A 7,920-nucleotide genomic window follows, 5' to 3' on the forward strand; every position below is an offset into this window, starting at 1 on the left:
GACGGGCCGCAGACCAGAACCTCCTACAACGGGCCGCAGACCGGAACCTCCTACGACGGGCCGCAGACCGGAATCTCCTACGACGGGCCGCAGACCGGAACCTCCTACGATGGGTCACAGTCCGGAACCTCCTACGACGGGTCACAGTCCGGAACCCAGTCCATGTTTCCCATGCCAATAAAGCCCCTTGAATTGAAGTCCATTGAATAGAGGACTCGTCTTTATATCTGTGGCATTATAGCATCTGTGACAGCATGGGCAGCGTCTGAGGCTACAACCCAAAAGGAATCCCCACCCGGTTGACTACCTGACTACTTTAAAACAGAGGATGATGGCACAATAACAATGGCAATGCCCATGCTAAAATGGGTTATATCCATGATAAGTCCGCTATCTATCTCTATGGTTTTTAGGGGCTCTGTAAAGGTCCTACACTCAAAGTCATAGGCCTACAGTAGGGCCTAAATCACTTGAGTTTATTCTCCTTATTTAACAGTAGGTGGTGTTATTATCCATGGCAATTTTTATCCACGGCTTCAGATTCAGTGTTAAATAGTCACATATACAGAGTTGCAGGTGTGATTGGAAGGTAGAGTGAAAATCTTAGGCTCTGAGCTCCAACATGCAGGACTAAGTGAAATAAAATAATGAAAATGGTAATAAAAAAACAACAACGATATATAAATAGAAATAGTACTATATACATCATAACTGTATCAGTGAGGAATAAATACATGTACACTGGGGTGGAGGCAGAGGAAAGACTGTGGGGGGGATTACCATAGGTGGACGGTACACGGCTAGCACGGAAGCCCGAGAGGCAGCCCAAGATTTTTTTTTTTGGGGGGGGTCACACAAGGATATTGGCTAAGTCAGGTAGGAGACCTGAGCCAACTCCTCGTGCTTACCGTGGGGAGCGTGTTACTGGTCAGGCACCGTGTTACGCGGTGGAACGCACGGTATCTCCAGTGCGCATTTCTAGCCCGGTTCGCTCTATTCCAGCTCCTCGCATTGCCCGGAATAGAATGGGCATCCAGCCCGGTAGGAGAGTGCCGGATCAGCGCCAGTGTACCTCCTTGGACCAGGATATCCTGCGCCGGCTCTGCGTACTGTGAGTCTGCACAGCCCTGTGCGTCCTGTGCCAGCACCCTGCATTTGCAGGGCAAGTATAAACATCCAGCCAGGACGGGTTGTGTCAGCTCTACACTCCAGACCTCCAGTACGCCTCCACAGCCCAGTACGTCCTGTGCCTGCTCCCCGCACTCGCCCTGAGGTGCGTGTCCCCAGCCCAGTACCACCAGTGCCAACACCACGCACCAGGCTTCCTCTGCGTCTCCAGAGCCCTGTACGCCCTGTTCCTCCTCCCCGCACTCGCCCTGAGGTGCGTGTCCTCAGCCCGGTACCACCAGTGCCGGTACCACGCACCGGGCCTCCAGTCTGTCTCCAGGGTCCAGTACTCCCTGTTCCTGCTCCTCGCACTCGCCCTGAGGTGCGTGTCCCCAGCCCGGTACCACCAGTGCCGGAACCACGCACCAGGCCTACAGTGCGCCTCGCCAGTCCAAAGCGTCCGGCGATAGTACCCAGTCCAGAGAATCCGGCGACAATACCCAGTCCAGAGCTTCCGGCAACAGTACCCAGTCCAGAGCGTCCGGCAACAGTACCCAGTCCAGAGCGTCCGGCAACAGTACCCAGTCCAGAGCGTCCGGCAACAGTACCCAGTCCAGAGCTTCCGGCAACAGTACCCAGTCCAGAGCGTCCGGCGACAGTATCCAGTCCAGAGCGTCCGGCGACAGTACCCAGTCCAGAGCGTCCGGCGACAGTACCCAGTCCAGAGTGTCCGGCGACAGTACCCAGTCCAGAGCGTCCGGCAACAGTACCCAGTCCAGAGCGTCCGGCAACAGTACCCAGTCCAGAGCGTCCGGCAGTACCCAGACCGGAACCTCCTACGACGGGCCGCAGACCAGAACCTCCTACAACGGGCCGCAGACCAGAACCTCCTACGACGGGCCGCAGACCGGAATCTCCTACGACGGGCCGCAGACCGGAACCTCCTACGACGGGCCGCAGACCGGAACCTCCTACGATGGGTCACAGTCCGGAACCTCCTACGACGGGTCACAGTCCGGAACCCAGTCCATGTTTCCCATGCCAATAAAGCCCCTTGAATTGAAGTCCATTGAATAGAGGACTCGTCTTTATATCTGTGGCATTATAGCATCTGTGACAGCATGGGCAGCGTCTGAGGCTACAACCCAAAAGGAATCCCCACCCGGTTGACTACCTGACTACTTTAAAACAGAGGATGATGGCACAATAACAATGGCAATGCCCATGCTAAAATGGGTTATATCCATGATAAGTCCGCTATCTATCTCTATGGTTTTTAGGGGCTCTGTAAAGGTCCTACACTCAAAGTCATAGGCCTACAGTAGGGCCTAAATCACTTGAGTTTATTCTCCTTATTTAACAGTAGGTGGTGTTATTATCCATGGCAATTTTTCTCCACGGCTTCAGATTCAGTGTTAAATAGTCACATATACAGGGTTGCAGGTGTGATTGGAAGGTAGAGTGAAAATCTTAGGCTCCGAGCTTCAACATGCAGGACTAAGTGAAATAAAATAATGAAAATGGTAATAAAAAAACAACAACGATATATAAATAGAAATAGTACTATATACATCATAACTGTATCAGTGAGGAATAAATACATGTACACTGGGGTGGAGGCAGAGGAAAGACTGTGGGGGGGGATTACCATAGGTGGAGCAGCAGGCAGACTAAATGACCATTGAGGGGGCATTGGGACCAAGTGAAATAAAACAATACAAATTATAATACAAATAACAATATACATATTAACAACTGCAATAGTGACGAATGTCATTGGGGTGGAGGCAGAGTAAAAGTCAGTTGAGGGGGTGGTGTCCATAGGGGGAGTAGCAGGTGTGAGGGGGGAGCAGGTAGCTGACTAGTGGAGTCTATTCAGCAGTCTGATGGTAGAAAATATTGGCCAGTCTTCCAGTTTTCGCCATGATGCTCCTGTACTGCCTGCGTCTGAGTGATGGAAGCAGAGAGAACAGGACATGGTGCAGGTGGCTGGGGTCTCTGATTATCTTCTTGGCCTTCCTGCGACACCTGGTGTTGTAGATGTCCTGGAGGGCAGGCAGTGTCCACCCAATGGTGCGCCTTGCAGTCCGCGGCAGGGGAGTTGCTGTACCAGGATGTGAAACACTGTGAGGGCCCTCAGGGAAAGGCCGAATTTCTTCAGCATCCTGAGGTTGTGCCTTCTTCACCACGGTGTGTTTTGACCATTTCAGCTTTTCTGAGATCTGTACACCAAGGAATTTGAAGTTTGTACCGTCTTCATGGCGGCCTTGTTGATGAGGATGGGGGCATGAACAACCCTGTTACTCCTGAAGTCCACAATCAGCTCCTTTGTTTTTCTGACAAAGAGGGAGAAGTTGTTTACCTTGCACCATGCCGTCAGAGTGCCTACCTCCTCCCTGTAGGCCGTCTCGTCGTTTTTGGTAATCCGGCCTACTACTGTTGTGTCATCAGCGAACTTAGTGGAGTTGGAACTGTGTGAGGCCATGCAGTCGTGGGTATAGAGGGAATACAGCAGGGGACAGAGGGCACACCCTTGTGGGGCCCCCATTTTTAAAATCAGTGTAGAGGAGGTAATGTTGCCTACCTTTACCACCTGGGGGCGGGCTATTAGGAAGTCCAGGACCCAGTTGCATAAGGAGTTCAGACCCAGGGACATGAGCTTTGTAATGAGCTTACTGGGCACTATGGTATTGAAGGCTGTGCTGTATAGTCGATGAACAGCTTTATCACATATGCATTCCTTTTGTCCAGGTGGGTAAGGGAAGTGAGCAGTGCAATGGCGATTGCATTGTCCATGGATCTTTCAGGGAGGTAGGCAAATTGGAGAGGGTTGAGTGTGTCAGGGAGGTAGGAGGTGATATGGTCTTTGACTAGACTCTCAAAACACTTCATGACGACATAAGTGAGCACTACTGGTAGGTAGTCATTCAGTTCAGTTACTTTCCCTTTCTTGGGCACAGGGATTATCATGGACATCTTGAAGCAGGTGGGCAACTTCAACAAAACCAAAGATGAGGGTGAGAAGAACTTGCTCTGCCGGGTATTCGAACATTTCTACAGGCAACTCAAGATTGTCATCACTCTTTTAAATTAAATTTGTAATTCAATCGAGATTTTACTTAGAAACTGGCCAGTTTGTAGGGCCTCGATGTCGACTCGCAAAACGTTTACTATGGGTAATTTGGAATTGAGATGGAAACAGCCAATGACCCAATGACGTCTCTCAATGCAATTGATCATTATGTTTCGTTTGCAACCGTCAAGTTTGCGGGTTTTCACAGGGATGGGGTCGATTCAGACGAGCAGGTTGGCTACGATAACTTTCTAATAAGATTTCAGTAGTGCTGACTGCGCGTGAAGGAGATTACTCAGGCAGGCTTTGTACGGGCGTGAGCGATCTGGGTGTGCGCTGACAAAATAAGTATGCAGATGGATCTGAACATTCGGTGATGACGCTACACTTCCCCTCAACACAGACGATTCCCTTCGACCCATCTCTGTTATATCTTTATGCCCATTTATTTCCCATCTCCTGCGGCAGACTCCCTCCTTCTTCCTCCGCTCTCGGCTCAGTCTTGTGGGGTTGTGCTTGGTAGAGGTCACCCAGAACCGCACAGCGTGTAAATGTGGGAGTCAGCACTTCATCCCGGTGCGACGGTGCTGCAGTATATAGAAGACCCAGGATAAGCCTGCTGTTTTCGCATGCCAACTCAAATAACATTCTGTAGGCCTACACACATTTGGACTTCATCCTAAAAGTCCCTTCTGAATTATTAGTGTGATCATTTTTTTTCTCAAGGTTTATAAAATGAAAGAAAAAAGCACTGGATGGGACCAAAATAGGCCACTATTCTCGGGTTACACTCAGAGGAGTTTCTAACCCCCTTCTGACTGCACTGTTTGCACTTTCTCTGCTGTAAACCAATCTCCAGCTATTAGATGGCAATATTCACCTACAGGCTTTTAAGTCCACTTTTGTAATAAGAACAAATAAGTAATTGTGACGTCCCAATATGTGTGTGTGAACGAACATTGGGCACTCAGCATATGATTCAATATGACTGGGGAAAAAACAGGTGTGAAGCGAGGATGACTCAATCATATTGTCTCTCATCTACCCACCAGTGTTTTCTGCTCCTCTGGTTGATAATGATGGCCATTGCATCTATCTTCTCCACATTCTGACCAGACCACCATCCTCTGCCTCTGATGCTGTCCCCACCGCCACTGTGATGTTGTTGTCATCCTCCTTTCAAGCTCCTGAGAGTATTCCTGAGATGATGAAAGGACTGGCCTAATGGGATTAAACATTTTGATAAGTGCAGAAGAGGAGGCAGTGGCACATCATCTCACTTCTCTCCCTCCTGCATTTAGAACAGTATTGATTGATCAATCTATCTGCTGGAGAGAAAACACAACCAGTCATGTGCAGAGATGTACCGAAGGCATATGTGTGTGTGTTGATTAATGACTGATTTACAACCTTTATGATTTTTGGGATTATTTGGATGCATATCTGTTTTTCTGTACGAACAGATGTGGTCTCTCTCTCTCTCTGTCTGTCGCTCTCTCTCTCTCTCTCTCTCTCTCTCTCTCTCTCTCTCTCTCCTCTCTCTCTCTCTCTCTCAGGTCAAGAGACATGGCTCACCATTGTCCCAAGCACCTCGAGGAGCACCGTGAGAGCTTCACTTTGATTGGACACCAGGTGGCAGTGCACGCAGATCAGCAAGGAGAGAGACTGAGGAGAGAGAGGGAGAGAGAGAGAGAGAGAGAGAGAGAGAGAGACAGAGAGAGGGAGAGAGAGAGAGAGAGAAAACAGTATGAGAAGAGAGGGAGGGAGGGGGCAGAGAGAGAGAGAGACACATACACACATACACAGACAGACAGGGGAGGAGCTTGAGAGAGTGAGAGATTGCAGCCTCAGTACTGCTGCAACAGGGATGACTTGTTCAGGAGGATACAGAATTATGGACGCAGCTCAGTCTCCATAGACCACTGTGAGTTTGGACTGTAGACTCAAGCTACTGAAAAACTAAGAACTGAATCCAGAACAGAGGTTCAACTTCTGTTGGGATTGAGAGACGGGTTGGAGCACAACTTGACTGACCCCAGGGCAGAGGTATGGCATCATCACCCCTGCACTATGGACGATCAGCCAGGGATATTGCCAATGTAATGCAGAGACTGCAAGGTAAGTGCTTTCTGCATACTCATTCATTCTCTTGCTCAGTCTGCAGTGGTTTGAAAGGTGACCTAGTACGGAGGTTGAGGCATGACACAGCAAAAATGCCTTTGAATTAAAGGTATGCTTTGTTACTACAATGCTGTCCTCTAAAATATTACATTCTTGTGTGAATCTGAACCAAAATTATTTTCCAGTGCTGGAGCAGAATTCTATTTGTTTGGCTTTAAATTCTTGAAATGCACTAACTTGTACTGTAAAACATTTGAGATAACTGTCTGCAAAATCCAATGTCGTTTGATACATGCCTTGTTCAAGTATTTTGAGGTTGTTGTGGTCAATAATATTGTGTTTAGCGCAATTTTCCTCTCAGTGCTTTTGCATTGAAGGTCAACTTTGCTGGACTTTTAGTCTGTGTGATGTGGTCATGTGGTCCAGTGATGTACCACAGTATGAAGGTAAAGTACAGTAGCAGTGTTGTCTGTGTGCCAGATTATACATCATGTCTAACTGCAGGACAGCTGTTCTATAGCTTACCTTGTGTGTGGAGGGGCAGACCGTGGTAAAGCTGATCCTCTGAAGAGCTGACAGGGTGAACACTATTCTTCCCTCTCATCTCTTCTGTACCAGCAGGACTGCTTACTCTGTCCGATTATGGTCGTGCTGACAGATTTATAGCTAACCCATAGTATTATAATTGTATTCAGTATTTTCAATATTTGCTCTGTACCATCTCTGTATCACCACAATGACGTAACACACTCACTACCTTCCTATACCTGCCATTGATGTGTAACCACGGCTGTTATCAGCATCATTATCATTACTCACTGTTCGTGGCTCTGAGCTGTGGTTCGCCTTAGAAACCTGTACTGCTGCAGATTGTTCGGTGGCGCCGGTCTAACGCTCCCAGGTTCAGGACCAGATTGATGGCCATATCAGGACTCTGGGGGAGTCATGTGACACTGGAGCTGAGAATGAGACCCAAAATGGCTGTGCCCTATATGGCTTCATAGGTGGCAGAGCAGCTGAGAGGAGAGCATCCCTCCCTCACCACACTGCTAGTCAGCATCATCACTGTTGAGCTGGAGTGCATGGTAGTTTACTGTGATTTCAGACTCTGATTCAGAATGATTGTGTTTCATATGAGGAAATTCACTTTCACGGCTCATCAACAACAAAATAGAACGAAGTATTTCACAGTATCATTATGAAAAACTCAGACAGTTGCAAGTAATACAATTATAATAAAACCTATAATGTAGTTATCATTCACATGAATTACTATGAAATTGTTGATGTTGTCTCAGTAGTAGGAATGTCAATAGTAATCTTGATCTACTTTATGTTCCTTGAAAAGTCTCTGTGTGTCACCAGTTAATCTAGCGTAATAAAACAACAGGGTAATGTACCTCCCTCCGATAGCGCTTTAAAGTCACAAAGAAGCCCATTGCTGCCAGATAGACGCTGCAACATATTTAGATGAGGGGAAACACATGAACTGTAATGTCATTTGACTAAAAAAATTGACATTTTTTGAAAATAGCCCTAGATATTTGTAGTGGTTTGTGGTGTGTCTCTGTGACACCAGTAAGTGAAAGCGTTATCTGCTCTCACCAAGCTGCACATAA

At 47.9% G+C, this 7,920-nt stretch overlaps 1 long non-coding RNA gene across 1 annotated transcript; it reads right to left on the reverse strand.

Moving 5' to 3' along the window:
* Window positions 1-5,235: 5,235 nt before the first annotated feature.
* LOC116356175 (uncharacterized) lies at window positions 5,236-7,463 on the reverse strand. The gene is made up of 3 exons (XR_004204642.1): window positions 6,827-7,463; window positions 5,756-5,845; window positions 5,236-5,401 (listed from the first exon to the last, which is right to left on the reverse strand). It is a non-coding gene; the product is annotated as an uncharacterized LOC116356175 (long non-coding RNA).
* Window positions 7,464-7,920: the final 457 nt, after the last annotated feature.

Source organism: Oncorhynchus kisutch, linkage group LG21 (genome assembly GCF_002021735.2).
Source record: "Oncorhynchus kisutch isolate 150728-3 linkage group LG21, Okis_V2, whole genome shotgun sequence".
Taxonomy (NCBI): domain Eukaryota; kingdom Metazoa; phylum Chordata; class Actinopteri; order Salmoniformes; family Salmonidae; genus Oncorhynchus; species Oncorhynchus kisutch.